This window comes from Argiope bruennichi, chromosome 11 (assembly GCF_947563725.1).
Source record: "Argiope bruennichi chromosome 11, qqArgBrue1.1, whole genome shotgun sequence".
Classification (NCBI taxonomy): Eukaryota; Metazoa; Arthropoda; class Arachnida; order Araneae; family Araneidae; genus Argiope; species Argiope bruennichi.
This window is the reverse complement of record NC_079161.1, coordinates 89,923,416-89,940,902: the sequence shown is the minus strand read 5'-3', so window position 1 is coordinate 89,940,902 and position 17,487 is coordinate 89,923,416. Positions and strand designations below refer to the sequence as shown.

General features: G+C 29.8%; 1 protein-coding gene across 2 annotated transcripts in view; it reads right to left on the bottom strand.

Moving 5' to 3' along the window:
- The window catches only part of LOC129957679 (putative methyltransferase DDB_G0268948), a 45,264-nt gene extending 41,490 nt beyond the window's left edge, over positions 1 to 3,774 (bottom strand). Inside the window, exon 1 of one of the 2 annotated variants that reach the window (XM_056070129.1) lies at positions 3,701 to 3,774. The gene's annotated coding sequence lies outside the window, so the exon portion shown is untranslated. The remainder of the gene's footprint in view (positions 1 to 3,700) is intronic. The other variant, XM_056070131.1, reaches the window with a different exon arrangement.
- Positions 3,775 to 17,487: the final 13,713 nt, after the last annotated feature.

The window sequence follows — 17,487 nt, the reverse complement described above, 5'->3', positions numbered from 1 at the left end:
GTCTAATCAATAGCGGGTTTTTTTAGTTAATGTTCTTACATATAGGCGAAAGTATAAATAGATGGCTAGCACTTTTGAAGATTTGGTTCAAAATCTGATAAGGATCTACACTTCAGATTCCAAAAAATATTCCGAATTTCATTCATCTAAAAAATACCGTTTTTTTAATTACGCTGCCTACATATTTGCAAAAGTATAAATAGATGGCTAGCACTTTTGAAGATTTGGTTCAAAATCTGATCAGGATCTACACTTCAGATTCCAAAAAATATTCCGAATTTCATTAATCTAAAAAATACCGTTTTTTTAATTACGCTGCCTACATATTTGCAAAAGTATAAATAGATGGCTAGCACTTTTGAAGATTTGGTTCAAAATCTGATCAGGATCTACACTTCAGATTAGAAAAAATATCCCGAAATTCATTAGTCTAATCAATAGCGGGTTTTTTTTAGTTAATGTGCTTACATATAGGCGAAAGTATAAATAGATGGCTAGCACTTTTGAAGATTTGGTTCAAAATCTGATAAGGATCTACACTTCAGATTCCAAAAAATATCCCGAATTTCATTAATCTAAAAAATACCGTTTTTTTAATTACGCTGCTTACATATTTGCAAAAGTATAAATAGATGGCTAGCAGTTTTGAAGACTTGGTTCAAAATCTGATCAGGATTTACACTTCAGATTCCAAAAAATATTCCGAATTTCATTAATCTAAAAAATACCGTTTTTTTTAATTACTCTGCCTACATATTTGCAAAAGTATAAATAGATGGCTAGCACTTTTGAAGATTTGGTTCAAAATCTGATAAGGATCTACACTTCAGATTAGAAAAAATATCCCGAATTTCATTAGTCTAATCAATAGCGGGTTTTTTTAGTTAATGTGCTTACATATAGGCGAAAGTATAAATAGATGGCTAGCACTTTTGAAGATTTGGTTCAAAATCTGATCAGGATCTACACTTCAGATTCCAAAAAATATTCCGAATTTCATTAATCTAAAAAATACCGTTTTTTTTAATTACTCTGCCTACATATTTGCAAAAGTATAAATAGATGGCTAGCACTTTTGAAGACTTGGTTCAAAATCTGATAAGGATCTACACTTCAGATTCCAAAAAATATCCCGAATTTCATTAGTCTAATCAATAGCGGGTTTCTTCAGTTAATGTGCTTACATATAGGCGAAAGTATAAATAGATGGCTAGCACTTTTGAAGATTTGGTTCAAAATCTAATAAGGATCTACACTTCAGATTAGAAAAAATATCCCGAATTTCATTAGTCTAATCAATAGCGGGTTTTTTTTAGTTAATGTGCTTACATATAGGCGAAAGTATAAATAGATGGCTAGCACTTTTGAAGATTTGCTTCAAAATCTGATAAGGATCTACACTTCAGATTCCAAAAAACATCCCGAATTTCATTAATCTAAAAAATACCGTTTTTTTAATTACGCTGCTTACATATTTGCAAAAGTATAAATAGATGGCTAGCACTTTTGAAGACTTGGTTCAAAATCTGATCAGGATCTACACTTCAGATTCCAAAAAATATTCCGAATTTCATTAATCTAAAAAATACCGTTTTTTTTAATTACTCTGCCTACATATTTGCAAAAGTATAAATAGATGGCTAGCACTTTTGAAGATTTGGTTCAAAATCTGATAAGGATCTACACTTCAGATTCCAAAAAATATTCCGAATTTCATTAATCTAAAAAATACCGTTTTTTTAATTACGCTGCCTACATATTTGCAAAAGTATAAATAGATGGCTAGCACTTTTGAAGATTTGGTTCAAAATCTGATCAGGATCTACACTTCAGATTCCAAAAAATATCCCGAATTTCATTAATCTAAAAAATACCGTTTTTTTTAATTACGCTGCTTACATATTTGCAAAAGTATAAATAGATGGCTAGCACTTTTGAAGATTTGGTTCAAAATCTGATACGGATCTACACTTCAGATTAGAAAAAATATCCCGAATTTCATTAGTCTAATCAATAGCGGGTTTTTTTTAGTTAATGTGCTTACATATAGGCGAAAGTATAAATAGATGGCTAGCACTTTTGAAGATTTGCTTCAAAATCTGATAAGGATCTACACTTCAGATTCCAAAAAATATCCCGAATTTCATTAATCTAAAAAATACCGTTTTTTTAATTACGCTGCTTACATATTTGCAAAAGTATAAATAGATGGCAAGCACTTTTGAAGACTTGGTTCAAAATCTGATCAGGATCTACACTTCAGATTCCAAAAAATATTCCGAATTTCATTAATCTAAAAAATACCGTTTTTTTTAATTACTCTGCCTACATATTTGCAAAAGTATAAATAGATGGCTAGCACTTTTGAAGATTTGGTTCAAAATCTGATACGGATCTACACTTCAGATTAGAAAAAATATCCCGAATTTCATTAGTCTAATCAATAGCGGGTTTTTTTAGTTAATGTTCTTACATATAGGCGAAAGTATAAATAGATGGCTAGCACTTTTGAAGATTTGGTTCAAAATCTGATAAGGATCTACACTTCAGATTCCAAAAAATATTCCGAATTTCATTAATCTAAAAAATACCGTTTTTTTAATTACGCTGCCTACATATTTGCAAAAGTATAAATAGATGGCTAGCACTTTTGAAGATTTGGTTCAAAATCTGATCAGGATCTACACTTCAGATTCCAAAAAATATCCCGAATTTCATTAATCTAAAAAATACCGTTTTTTTAATTACGCTGCTTACATATTTGCAAAAGTATAAATAGATGGCTAGCACTTTTGAAGATTTGGTTCAAAATCTGATCAGGATCTACACTTCAGATTCCAAAAAATATTCCGAATTTCATTAATCTAAAAAATACCGTTTTTTTAATTACGCTGCCTACATATTTGCAAAAGTATAAATAGATGGCTAGCACTTTTGAAGATTTGGTTCAAAATCTGATCAGGATCTACACTTCAGATTCCAAAAAATATCCCGAATTTCATTAATCTAAAAAATACCGTTTTTTTAATTACGCTGCCTACATATTTGCAAAAGTATAAATAGATGGCTAGCACTTTTGAAGATTTGGTTCAAAATCTGATAAGGATCTACACTTCAGATTCCAAAAAATGTCTCGCGTTTCATTTATCTAAACCATTGCGGTTTTTTTTTTTTTAAGCTACGGCGCTGCTTACACTTATATATATGCGAAAATACAGATCAATAGAATTTTATACGGATCTTCACTTCAGCTTCATTGTGAAATATATAATTAAATAAAAATATTACTACTGATCCAATAATTTTATCTGCAAGGTATATAGAACGACCATAACGAACGAACATAATTAAATTGTGCAATAAATGACTTTTTAACAATAAATTTGTGTATTTTCCCAGAATCTTATTCATCTCCATTTGTATTCTTGTTCGTGATGCCTTTAGCGTTCGTTCAGAATTCTTATGTATCATTAATAAAAATAAATGGATGGTTGATTACTGAAATGGTGTTATATTATTAAGATCCTAGTTTTCTTTCTACGATTTGGATTTTAATAACTTTAAACATTTTCAGGACAATGCGGATCATTTTGAAAAAAAAAAAAATTACAACTCAAAACACAATAACTTACATACACGAATACATAATACATATACACGAATATTCCTTTTACATAGAATAATAGTTTAGAATACTCACCTCCAGTAGCAGAATTGTAAAGAACAGAATGTCTTGCAGGAATATAAATAGGTTGTACATGATTGTTGACAAAGAATAAAACAGTTTAGGAATGCTTCATATAAACGAAAACATTTTAACGTATTTATAACCTTTTACTTATCTTATAGTTTTTATATTCTAATATTTTATATGTTTTATCGTTTAATCAGCTTGAGTACAGTAAGAAAAGTTATCACAGATTAAATAAAAAAGTCATCAAATACATTTTTTAAATGAGCATCTTCTAGATTTTGTTTAACTTGAATTAACAGCCAAACGTAGTTAAGCTGGCTATGACTGGTTTCAGTATAGTTGCGTTATAAACTAAATTTCTGACAATTGAATCAGACATGTGAGGAAGTATGTTTATGATCGATATAACCGACACATACATCTTTCAATAAAATAAAGAATGATAAATATTCACAATAAAACTAAATTTAACAGCTTCTCTTATTTGGAGTCTTGCTTGAAACGGAAGGCGACAGATAAGATGTAAATAAGCCACCTAGAAATCGCATTAACTTTCATTCATTGAAACCTCTATTAATAAAATGGAAATTATAAGCAACAAAAATCTATATTGTCATTTAAAATAACGTAGATGTAAAAACCAATTTACCACATAACTTTATTTCTTTACTTTTAAATTATGTGAAGCAATTCTGCTGATTCTTTTAACAACAGCAACATCAAGTTCAGAAAATTTTTTAGTTAACTAAAGCTTATATTTTCAACCTCATAATTTTAGTCTGATATAAAAAAAACGATAAATTTAAAAGGGTTTTTTTTCCATCTTTTCTTTAAGTAGAAACGGACTTAATAAAATTATAAATATCTTCGTATCGACAAAAACGGAGAGAGCGAATTTATAACATTTACGATATTTAAGCCATTAAAATTTTTGTGGAATTAATTTATTTCTTTTTATATATAATAAAATATTTTTTCTAAAATTATAACAAACTGCAATTTTACATGTCATAGACAAATTAATAATCTGTTACTTTTAATTCAATTTTGAATTGTCTCTTGAGTTTTCGTATAATTGCATCTTTTTTTTAATTCATGTTAAGCATTTTAACTTTGTCACAGAATGATAGAAATATTATTAAATGTTATTTATTGTATATTTTATTAATAAATTTAACGATATTCGTCAAATAATTCTTCATGTTATTATAGATATAAACTTAATTACCAAGATCTTCTTTTTAACAATTTTATATTTCTTAGCAAAGGATTTTACATAATTATATATATAATAATATAATATATTAAAAGGATATTTCTTAATTTAATAAGAAATATCATTATAATAATTCATATCATTATCATGTTATACTATCATTATAATTTAATTATACTAATATTTCTTAATTGATAAAAAATAGGAAATTAAGTCCTAAATAATTTCCTATTTTTTTTTATCTTCACTTAGCCGATATTAATTTCATTCTAGAATTTTCTCTTATTTCTTGATAAAATTCCCACTTTTTATTTAATTAATTCTACACGCGCTCTGGAAAATTGGTGGTCTCAGCATTTTCTTACTCTCCGAGTGAAGGGATAAAAATTCTTAATACAACATTCTTTCAAAGATCCTAAAATTCCCTTTCCTAAATCGACACGTATCAAAGAAATCCCTATCAATTCTCATAGCAAAATGACTGAAGGGAAAAGTTTTGTTCTCTTCTGCTTCTTTGTGCGTTAAAGTGAAAAAGTGAATACAAAAATAATATAACTTGATAAGTGAAAAAGTTATATATAAAAGACATCAGTTTTTATTTTTATTTCTCTTATGTATTAAAATTTGTATACTAAAACAACCATTTGACTTTTCATTTTTGCCTTATTTAAATTATTAAAATTAGAATGGGGAAAATTCTCTGTCTAAGATTAGCATAAATCTTTCGAAATAATTTTAATAAATCAAAAAATCATTTATTTTCCAAACATTTTTGAAATATTCTTATGATACATCTTATATTCAAGGGCTGTCCATTACTTAACGTGTGAAATCATTGTGAAATTATTTGTAATGCTAAAATCATATCAGTTACAAAATACCTATCTATTAGATAAAAAAAATTATGCAAATATTGCGTTTTATTCGATTTGTGATTTGTAAATAGCGAGTCACCTGACCCACGACATTTGTGGTTTGTTTTGCCAGTAATGTTTGAAATATTTAATGAAAATTATTATTACGCCGTAGTAAGAATTTATATTGCACTTGACGGTGAAATAGGGGGGGGGAAGGGAACATAAAGCTTTAATTAATGAGGATGATATTAAAACGATAATATTTGCCAATTTTTCTTTCAGACACAACGTTTGTGGCAACACTAATGAATAGCTTTCCAGTTAGTTTATTTTTTCGAGTAACGGAAATTGCTCGTCTCTCGGCTACGATTGCAATATCTCTTCTACACTACTATTAGGATGAAGTAAAAATGAAATATTACACATCGAAACAACCATAGGGAATGTTTATATTGCTATGGAATAATTATTAAGTATTTAATGAAAAATGAAAATATCAAAGTGCAACTATTATTAAAAAATAATGTACAAATCTAGGCTTATAATTGAAAAACTTTGCATTTTTTAGCAAGTGCCAAAAGTTCGTAATATTTGGCAAAAACTGGAAATTTATCTCTGTATTTTAAACATATTTAAAGAAATTAACTATCTTTTGCAAATATTGCTCGTTCAATTAAATGCAAATAATAATGTCTTCTGGTAGTAAGTACGAATTTATCGTTTGATTTTTCATTTATAATAGAAAGAAAAAATCGTCTGCTTTTCTTAATTAATATTGGAATTAAGATCTTATAGTTGTCCATTTTAATATTTCAATTATAATATTAATCGGAGCAAAGGGAAATTTATCGTCAGTTTATAAATATATATATTCTTCGTCATTTGTGTAATAATTATTAAATGTATACCACTGGCAAATTTAAGGCTTAACCGCATGTCATTGACGAATTTAGTTAATAGTAGAGCATAATTAAGCATAGTGTAACATTAGTAACGTGATATCTTTGGGATTTTTTTTTATGGTTCGGCTAAAGCCTTTATGATTGTCTTTTATCATTACAATATTTTTTTAATACAGTATTCTCTCAGAAATACAGCAAACACTAAACTAAAAGATCACCATATTAACAATTATTATTATTGAAATGGGCAAGTTGGGATTTTTATCAGAAAAGGCTGTCATCTCCTTTGAGAATCGGAGTTAATAAATATCAAAAGACTTCAGTGAACGAAGAAAAATTTGAAGAAAGCGCTCATGGAAAAATAGCTTTTAGGATCAGAATTTTAAGAGACGAAATTTATTAGTGACTGATTATGAGCTTGCTCCAAAGGTATGTTATTTGAGTTGAATACCTCGAAAAGCGTACAAGAATATGTCTTGGTTACAGGAGAGACAGTCAGGGTTATTATAAAGTCCAAATTTATTCAATGGAGCTGGGGTGATAATCACCCGATTAATTAGAGGTGCTCTAATCACATCTCCTTTGCAATTTTGAAGCCATGAAGTAAGGAATATCGCCTAGAGCTTCTTGGTACCTGCTATTTCGTTAAATTTGGCGCATATTTCGAAGCGAGGTTTCTTTTATAATAAGAGATTAATTCTTCAATAGCAATCCACTCAAAGATATGAGTACGACTCCGTGTCCGTTTTTGCGAGATAATCTGCCTTTTCATTCCAAGTAATGTTTGAATACCCTGGAGTCCATACCAATACAATTGATCAAGATTAGTTCTAATTATAATTTTTTTGGCTGTTCTATAAACAATTTAATAATTTTTTTAATAATTTTCAAGTTTTGAAGAACAGAAAAACCATCTGTTAACAATAACGTAATTAAGAACAGTGTAGATTATTTTATTATAGATTATTTTTTTTTATCATGCGCGAACATGATGTTGCTTTGGTTTGGGGTTTTTGAAGCCTCAAAAAATCCAGGCAGAAAATAAAGTTGCTTCACAAAAGCGGAAGTGGGGAAGAAAAACGAAATAAATTATCCTTCGTCTTATATAACCTGAGATTTTGATAGAGAAAATATTTCTTCATAGTGTTAAGATGTTAATAAGATTCTGACAGGGATTTCTGACGCATGTCAACACATGTAAAAGAAACACAGGGAACTTTTAAAAAAGAACGTCAGCGGTATTTTATCCCTTCACTCGGAGTGTGGGAAAGTTGGGCTTTTAGCCGATTCGGCAATTTTATAAAGCTACTCTTGAATTAATTAAGTAGAGAAAGTGGAATTGGATCACGAAATAAGAGAATATTTTTAGAATGACGTTACGATGGGCTAAATTAAGATAAAACTTTGGAAATCAATTAAATTGAAATTAGAGATAAAATATCACTACATATATATACTTTTTTAATATTCATTTTCCATTAAGTTTTAAAGCTCGAATAATTTTAAGACAGGGAAAGAAAAAAAAAAAAAAACCATCGATTTTCTAGAAGTTAACTGTGCCATGCAATAGTCACGTGATCAGTCATTCCAAACCAGTTTTACCGGATTAATAAACAGGAATGACGTCACGATATATATATTTATATAGAGATGTTAAATATGATATAAAGAGGAGTACTTTTATCTTTGACGTAATTTTATGATTCGTTGATTCGATATGTTGAAATTGGAAAAAAAGAGTGAAACATCCATATATCAATGAAGTTGGAAATAAAATATATATAATAAACGCTGATGTGGAAATTGATTTTCAATAAAAAGGCATTTTTTAAAAAAAGAAATCACTGAGGGGCACAATGGTGTAACATGATATTATGATAATAATCAATTTCAGTTTAAATACAAGAAACTATTGACATTATATTTTTCACAATAGAAACAGCTGCCTGACATAAATTTAACTTGGATCCATCACAAATCAGTATTTATAAAATCAGTAATAATGCCTTCTGGAGCCTTCCATTTCATTTCATCATTATATTGTGATAGTATTGATAATTCACATTTAGGCAACCATAAACAAATACAAAACAAGGGAAATTTGACGACCGGCTTTGCTATCAAAATATCAATTTGATTGCTCAGCAATGAAAAGTTACAGTTAGTAAATATGGCTGCAAATGATACAATTGTTACAAAAATATGCTAAAAAATTATTTTTTGACTAATGTAATAAAACAAAAATGGAAATTATAAGAGGAAAAACACTAATTTTTTATTAGACATGATTACTTAGCAATAACTAAATAATATCAATTACTAAAAGATTTAAAAAAATCTTTAAGGTTCATAATACAAAAGTAGAACTTCATAATGCATTTTATTATAATACCAAAAACTAAAAATCATATACAAAAATTATTTGACGTTATTTAATAGTATTTGAAAACTACACAACACGCAAGTAATAAAAAATACGTAATGAGCATTATACAAACATGCATAAGGGATAGCCACTATAAAATATTTCTACATTTTAATTCTTGAAATAGCTCTTTCCTTTGTATCTTATATATTATGTATCTTTTGTATAGCTCTTTCATTTGATATCTTACATTTATCAATTCTCTGTATTCAATGACATTAAACTGAATACAGTCCTTTAAAAATTTAGGACATTTCAATTTATATCCTAATTTTTGTAGTTCCTGCTCAATTTGGAAACCTTTATCTGCCATCACAACATCATTCGGTTCTAATACATCCATCAGATGGTTTTAAATAAAAAGTTCCTCGTCAGATTTGCTACCACAGTATAATGAAGAAATGAAGCTGACAGCTCCTGAAGGCATTGCGACTATCATATCTTTTAAAGTATTTGTTTCCTTATAAAAACTGAACCGTCCTCGTCATCTGATCGCGGCTCAAAATGACGAGGTCCGTCTTAAAATAGCCCTAGTATTGCTTTAAAACGGGATGTTAATATAACTAAACTTGTGGAATGTTGTGAATGCCTTGCATAGCACTGGCGAGCAATAGCTACGAAATAAGCACGAATTTTTACTGAATCTTTGATCAGAATGTGTATTTTGGACGCCTTTTGTCTCACCGATTGAAATTCAAATTTTACACGGACCGACAGTTGTTGGCATAAGATCACATATCGAACTTTATAGATTTAAGTTATTGCGTTTATGAGTTCTTGCGTCTAAGTGCATGTGAAACAACAGATGGTCAACCCTTCGACATGTCTGATGGAAAATTTTGCAAAAATCTGTATTTTAAATGCTAAACCTGTGCATCAAATTGTATATGTCCAGCTGTTTACTTTTGAAGCTGTCGATTTCCCTTTTACTCATACAGCAAGGTTTACTCTGGATAGATTTTGTTCAAAACTGGACTTAAATCCAAATATCTAATTTCATCTGATCAATTTCAGGGCGATTTTGAGTTATATTTCAGGGCGATTTTGATTTATATCTTTATTATCACAGACAGACACAGGTTTAGCATAAAAATCTGTATTTTAAATGCTAAACCTGTGCATCAAATTGTATCTGTCCAGCTGTTTACTTTTGAAGCTGTCGATTTCCCTTTTACTCATACAGCAAGGTTTACTCTGGATAGATTTTGTTCAAAACTGGACTTAAATCCAAATATCTAATTTCATCTGATCAATTTCAGGGCGATTTTGAGTTATATTTCAGGGCGATTTTGATTTATATCTTTATTATCACAGACAGACACAGGTTTAGCATAAAAATCTGTATTTTAAATGCTAAACCTGTGCATCAAATTGTATCTGTCCAGCTGTTTACTTTTGAAGCTGTCGATTTCCCTTTTACTCATACAGCAAGGTTTACTCTGGATAGATTTTGTTCAAAACTGGACTTAAATCCAAATATCTAATTTCATCTGATCAATTTCAGGGCGATTTTGAGTTATATTTCAGGGCGATTTTGATTTATATCTTTATTATCACAGACAGACACAGGTTTAGCATAAAAATCTGTATTTTAAATGCTAAACCTGTGCATCAAATTGTATCTGTCCAGCTGTTTACTTTTGAAGCTGTCGATTTCCCTTTTACTCATACAGCAAGGTTTACTCTGGATAGATTTTGTTCAAAACTGGACTTAAATCCAAATATCTAATTTCATCTGATCAATTTCAGGGCGATTTTGAGTTATATTTCAGGGCGATTTTGATTTATATCTTTATTATCACAGACAGACACAGGTTTAGCATAAAAATCTGTATTTTAAATGCTAAACCTGTGCATCAAATTGTATCTGTCCAGCTGTTTACTTTTGAAGCTGTCGATTTCCCTTTTACTCATACAGCAAGGTTTACTCTGGATAGATTTTGTTCAAAACTGGACTTAAATCCAAATATCTAATTTTATCTGATCAATTTCAGGGCGACTTTGAGTTATATTTCAGGGCGATTTTATTATCACAGACAGATAACAGACATACTGACAAAAATATGTTTTCCGGATTTAGAGATGTTTGAAACAATTTTTTTAACACTTACAACACTTTCTGTATATTTCTTACTAGTCGCCCTTAGCGACCAGCTAGTTTGCCGAGGATATTGATTTTATTTTAGTTAAATCATTTAGATTCATTTTCTTGTCTATGATTTTCTAAATGTACAATATTTAGGCATCAAATTGTTAGGCAGCAAAGACGTATTATTTTAACCACTTGCCTGCTGCGGGCGTATATATACGTCTCCCTAAGTCAATGTGTTAACTGCCCCTGGCTTATATATACGTCTCGTAACTATATACATATATATACGTGGCACTGGAGATCGAATCTCACAAGTTATCCTCAGCAGGTAAGGGGTTAATAGTCTTACATATGCTATGTTCGTTGTATACATGACTGTTCCTAATGGAGACCAGTCTCATGCGATTCTTATAAAGTGCCTTATGGTCATGTCTATCTTATAAATTTCACTGTATTGCAACCACAATTTTATTCGTCTTGTAGACTATATAGATATTAAAAAGAATTTATCCTCTTATAAATAAAGAATAAATTGTTGTTATACTAATAATTTTTAAGATCTATCATCCTTTAAAGGCCTGAATTACCTGGTTGGTAGGGCATTGGATTCGCCTCCCTTGGGTTGTGGGTTCGAACCCGCCAACCAAAGACTCTCCGTGTGTGGTGGTGGCCGGCGCACGTATAAATCGGTCGCGTTCACAAAGTTCTCCATGTCGAGAGTAATAACACTGGGGGTACTGGATCAGAGGTGATCGTTCTCTGGTTCAGGTTTAAATTACGACCTGTGGTTGAATGAATGAAATGCATGAATGAAGACCGTCGCGTAAAAAGGGTTGTGACGCGTGAGTAACTAAGTCGTACTCTTTACCCTAGATGGCACTACTAAAAAACAAGAGACGTAAAATTTTCTGCTTAAATTCTCTAACTTAGTCAGCGGGCTTGTCTATGACAAGTGCCATCAGAAACAACAACAACAACAAAGATATACCCTTACTTATGTTGCTCAAATTCGGGAATTTGTTGCTAAAACCACCCGAAACAAAATTCAAGTTTGACAAAATAAAATAGTTCGAAAAATTTGCACAGCTAACAAATTAGAATCGTAAAAAAGACAATTTTTTAAAATTTTTAAGATGCTGTAAAAATAATTTTTGTGTTGTAATATTTTCAAATGTTTTGGACGGAAAGCGTCAATATTTCACTAACTTTTTAAGTAACTAAAATTATTATAAAAATTTCAAAAAATCACTCCGAGGTACGCGTTTCGACCCTCTATATATGTCGTATAAAGTGAGAATGTATACCTCGGTCGCATTTCCACCTATACGATGATCAATGTGAAACATTCTAAAAGTAGGAATTTGATTATATTACACACACACAAATATATATGTTACGGCCAAAGCCCGAAATCGGCCAGATCGCGAATTGGCCGGCCAATTCGCGATCTGGCCAACGTTGCTGTAAACTTACCGGCCAATGTCCGATATTTTCTTGATTTCGGGCTTTGGCCGGCCAATTCGCGAAATGGCTGGGGTCGATCGGCCAAAGTAGAAAGAAAGGCATCAAGAGCACATTGTTTTACACCCTGTTAAAAATGAAGTATTTAAAAATGAGTACTTCTGTGTACTGTTTTTTTTTTTAAGTGCAACTGTTTCAGAAACGAGTTCAAATATAAGTGACACCTCCGAGTTAAAAATAAGCTTGTAATATATAAAAATATGATCTCGTGTTATTCTGTTCTCATATTAAAGCCATAATAGAAATTATTCAGTGAACGTGTATACTTTAACAACGTGATAGCGTGAAGATTAGATTTGCGCCCTTCAAAATGAAATAATTATATCTTGAGCAAAGGCGTTGCGTATCATGTATGAATACAAAGGCAAATTGAGTATTCAGTTTGCAATTACCTTTAAGGGTGATCCTTAGTCTTTTTCTGCTCCATGGACCTAATGTTAAAGATCCCAGATCACATTGTCTCCCGAAATGTCGCTTCAAAAAATATGAATTTTTTTGCAAAGGCAAATAACAAAAATAAGGGCTAATTAAAACAAATATGAAGGACAAATAGTTTTGTTATTAATATCATTTAAAGACATTTCTTTGTTGGCGCCATCTGTCCAATTTCACCTACAACATGTCCTTATTTATATTTTATACATGAATGTCATTATATTTATTTACCACTAGTCGCCTTTGGCGACCAGCCGGTTCACCAGTATTAATGATCGCTAAAATTTTCACTTAATGTAAATTGCTCTCTTAGTAGCTTTTTCTGCAAAATATTTTTGAGCTTCATATTTAGGTAGTTATATGATTCAGTCGTACTTTTACGTAGGTCTTAAACAGTTCTGTTTCATTGTACTACTTTCCCTAATGTTCTGTCAGTATCCATAAAATTTCTACTGTAAACTAAAGTGGAAATGTTAAACTGCAATAAATATAAAAGCTTTTTATATTAAAGCTAACCATGTCTTTTTTTTAAATATGAAAATTGAAATCAGAGTCGTCCAGCAGTGAAATCTGACCGATTTATGAAGTTTTTATGCATCATTTTTATAATCACAGGCCAATCATTGTCTAGAAACCCTGCAGAGGATTAGCGTATCTTCATTGAGACAGTCGGTGAAGTGGTCTAAAATCGCCAGTTTTTATAGAAGTGTGATATTGAAATTTCATAAATCAGTCAGTTTTAGTGATTGATTTAGTTGGTTGGAGTTCAACAATTTTTATTAAAAATATTGGTGTCTCAAGAATATTTTTTTAAATATGATTCAAAGGGTAGAGGACCTATGTAAAAATTTAAAATTCCTGATTCATCGGAGCATTTATTGACTATAGTTATATTAAATATAATTATTTAGTTCATTTAGACCATTTTGTTAGCAAATGTATGCCCCAAATTAGCTGATGGTAGCTGATTAGAATGATTATCCTAAGTATATTAAACTTTGTTTGCCTTAAATTAAATTGTTTTATTGAATTAATAATATAGGTATTGTCAAAGCTCATAGAAAACTTTTCCTCCTTTTAATTTCAGAAAATATCTTATTTCATTTTTTTTTTTTTTTTCATTTTATACAGACACCTGCAGAAAATTACAATTTTGTTTATTAAATTTGCAATAATAGTTGATTTATTTTTTAATTTTAACTTCTATCAATGTGATGGCAACACGTTGATAAAAGATATTTTTTTAATTTGACGTGCTCGTGCAGATTAAATCTTAGCATAATTTAATCTAAGCATAATTTATAAATTAAAATTTAAGCTTTAATTAAAAAAAGCTTTAATTTGATGCAAAAATCGATTTTGTGCTGTAATATTTTCTGGTTATAGGGATAAAACGCCGAAATTACGCTTAATTTTTAATTAAAATTCTAATTAAAAATTTTAAAAAATCGCTCCAGGGTGTACATTTCCGACCTCCAAGGTATATATATGCCAAATTTGATAATTGTTTGTCAAACGGTTTGGACTGTAGAGCGCCAACACACACACATACACGCGCGCGCACAACATACATTGAGCTTTATTTATAAGTATAAATTATGACATCGGGCTTTGGCCAAGGATGTCCGGCCACTTCGCGAAATGGCCAGCCAAAGTAGAAAATACAATATTAATTGCAAGGATTTCGGACTTTGGCCAAACCTCTTGGCCAGTTCGCGAATTGGCCGTATTTCGGGCTTTGGCCGTAACACACACATATATATATACCAAGATTGGAAGCTACAGGTCAAATTATCTGGCTTGCAGAGAGGAAAAACACATGCGTAAAAGTATCTTTAAAACTTTATATTAAAAGGAAAGAAAAAGAATTGCTTGAAATAACATTGATTTCATACAAAAACTCTTCACTTTTTTTTGTAGTTTTAAAGTGCAGTGAAAATTATTTGAGTAAAATAATATGTTCTGAAGTTATTGAGGAAAAAGTTAAAATTTCGATTAATACTTAAGTAAAAATTTAAATAAAACTTTAAAAACCTTTTCATAGTGGAAACCTATTACCTAAATAGTAGCCACATGCCAATTCAATGGTTTTTATGCCCACCAAATTGCTTTATAGGACATTTCGGATGCTTTTTCATTACACATGACGGAATTTACAGATAGAATGATAGTCTATAAATATTATTACATTTAAAACATGCTGTTTTTTTAATTATTTAGTAATACATTCTGCTGCTGCTGCTGCATGCAATCATGCGTTCTGTGCAACGAAAGCTCTTTCTTGAACAGTCATTAATGAATTCCCTAAATTTGCCTTATTGCTGATTCGACGATTTCTACTGTATAATTAGAATTATTACAAAAATGAACAGGATAGAAAATGCATTAAAAAATGTAGATTCGAACAAATAGAGCATTTAGATTATGAATGCAATAAAAGTTGACCAATCCAAATATCGTAACATTATAAAAGGTAATATTTTTCAGAAGGAACACGATTTTTGTTTGAATACACTTTTTTTAAGTTAATTTTTTTTTTAAATATTAAAAAAAAAAAAAAAACAGCAGCACCAATTAATAAATATTTAAAACCGATTGACTCAGGCAACAGCTGATTAAACGGGAATATTGGTTACATTTGATCGCATATAAATCGTTTGGATATAATTTCATGTCCATGATTCCGTTACTACTTCCGTCTGATAGTAAAGACGTGTTATTATTTTACGTTTATTACTTACTTAAGCTCTGTTTATTGTGTACATGGACTTTTTTAATGGATATTCTTGAAATATAATAGCGCTATTAAAAATGTAACGATACAATTCATCTATTTACTGAGTTTCACAGTGTTATAGTTTCACTATTTTATTTGTCTTGTAAACATACATTGAACACTCAGGAGGAATGGGACCAATTCACGATCACGTGCAGGTACCAAACAAACCGCTTCTGTTCAATTTTCAACCGTTCTGCGCATGTCGGGATGTCTGCCGATAACGTTGATGAAAGCAATGAAGTTGAACGTTATGCTAGCCGAATAATTATTTAAAACTTTTGGGTTTTTTTATAAATAAATTAATATTTTGAATTATTTTCTCCAAATTTTCGTAGTAATTTTATTTTGTTTCTGATATTAAAATTTCAATTAGTATTTTCAATGTAATTATTGTTTTTGCATAATTAATTAATATCATTTTTTAATTAACTTGGTACTATTTTATTCTTTACTTCCCCATATCCTGTTTTTTTTTTTTTTTTTTTTGTCCAAAAAATACATTTTGACAAATGACTATGGAAATGTTTTTGAAAAATTACATTTTTACATATTATTTAAATGTTATTTAATGTTGAATTTTATGAATATATTTTTTAAGTAATTATAACTCTTAGATAAGTTAAGGTTTTGAAGCTTACTAATAAAATTATTACTTTTTTTCTTATGCAATGATTTTTATTGAAATTGAGACTTTGATGTTTTTAGTTTGCTCATGAGGAAAGAACATGAAACTCAAATTTGTATATATTGAATAAATAATTTCAAATTTTGAAATATAAAAGGTATATATACCATTTTTTAATCTATTCAACTTATGAATCTGTTATTTCATTTTAATTTGTAGAAATCATTAAAGGACAAGAAAATAAAATGATACCTCCATAATTTTTATTTACACATTACAAAAAACATAGATAAAATACATATGATAATTATTTGAAAAAACATGATAAAAGGGATGTTTCAATGTACTCAAACTCAAAAACTTTTTATCAACTTTTGTTTTTCTAGACACAATGAGCATAAAGAAAGCAGGACAAGAATGTCAATGATGAAATCAGTTTTATTTAACAGAAACATCCTAGATACTAAACAACAATTGTTTTAATCACCAATAAAAACATAATGTTGAGCTCTTTTTATATAGAGGAAATAGCTCTTTTTACTGTACCCCCTACACTGGATACCTTGGAGTTATTAATTCTTTCAAGCAATATTAAACTAAATAATCCTTTAAAAATTTATGATATTTCAATTTATATCCTATTATTTGTAATTCTTGTTCAATTTGGAAACATTTATCTGTCATCACAACATCATTTGGTTCTAATACATCCATCAGATAGCTTTTAATGAAAAGCTCCTCGTCAGATATGCTACCACAGTATAATGGTTGATGGCTCCTGAAGGCATCATATTGTTACAAATCTGTAATTTTGCTATCCGGCACGGCGTGCTGAGCTTGGCGACCATTTGGCGACTTGGCGTTGAATTTGGCGAGTTTGGCGACTAAATGGATAATACCAGAAAGTTCGCGAAGTTTCATGATCCATCCAGTAATAACAG